Here is a 751-nt window from a genome sequence, read left to right on the forward strand (position 1 = left end):
GCTCTACGCGTCTAAAACTGTTGTCAGGAGTGGGATTCGAACCCACGCCCTCAGAGAGGACCAGAAAGCCCATGGCCCTTCTATCGGAAGGGAAGTTTACCTGAGTCTGGCGCCTTAGACCACTCGGCCATCCTGACATTGCATTTGAGTGCGAAGTTTGTTCGAACTTTGTAGTAGGTGTTAGAAAGGAATGAGGGTCGTGGTTGTATTGGATACATGGAATTTATCATCACAGTATTGTTATTTTTCTTAATGTTATTATTAAAATTTCCATGAGGATACTGACAGAGATGGTGATGGCGATCCTCATTATTTTTGTTGTTGGAAGGGGTTGGTACATCTGTTAGTATATGATTGGAACAGGGACAGGAAGCAGTGGTAAAAATAACTTCAATATTAGCAATGTTGATAGTTTCTTTTTTCATTAGTTGTATCATTAATATTATTATCACTACATATTTATTTATATCAGAAAAAACGCATCAATATTACAAATCGATTTTGCTGCTCACACATCATAGTTGAACATTCCTGGGTATATAACCAACCAGACACCAACACGAGCCAGTGAGCATGCACCGCGAACAATACATCATACTGCTAAGCGGGAGACGTGAGTGTGCTGCAGATCAAGTGCGCCTGCATGACGCCTCAGTATGGATTTATCAGCACTTTTTTTCCTGACTGTCACTGCTTTACAGACAGAGTTTGACTGATTGATTTTCCTCATTTGCTCCCACATGTGTCTTTG

At 40.9% G+C, this 751-nt stretch overlaps 1 non-coding gene across 1 annotated transcript; it reads right to left on the bottom strand.

Moving 5' to 3' along the window:
• Positions 1-21: 21 nt before the first annotated feature.
• On the bottom strand, positions 22-137 carry Trnal-cag. The gene is made up of 2 exons: positions 100-137; positions 22-66 (listed from the first exon to the last, which is right to left on the bottom strand). It is a non-coding gene; the product is annotated as a tRNA-Leu (tRNA).
• Positions 138-751: the final 614 nt, after the last annotated feature.

Source organism: Penaeus monodon, chromosome 23, assembly GCF_015228065.2.
Source record: "Penaeus monodon isolate SGIC_2016 chromosome 23, NSTDA_Pmon_1, whole genome shotgun sequence".
NCBI lineage: Eukaryota > Metazoa > Arthropoda > Malacostraca > Decapoda > Penaeidae > Penaeus > Penaeus monodon.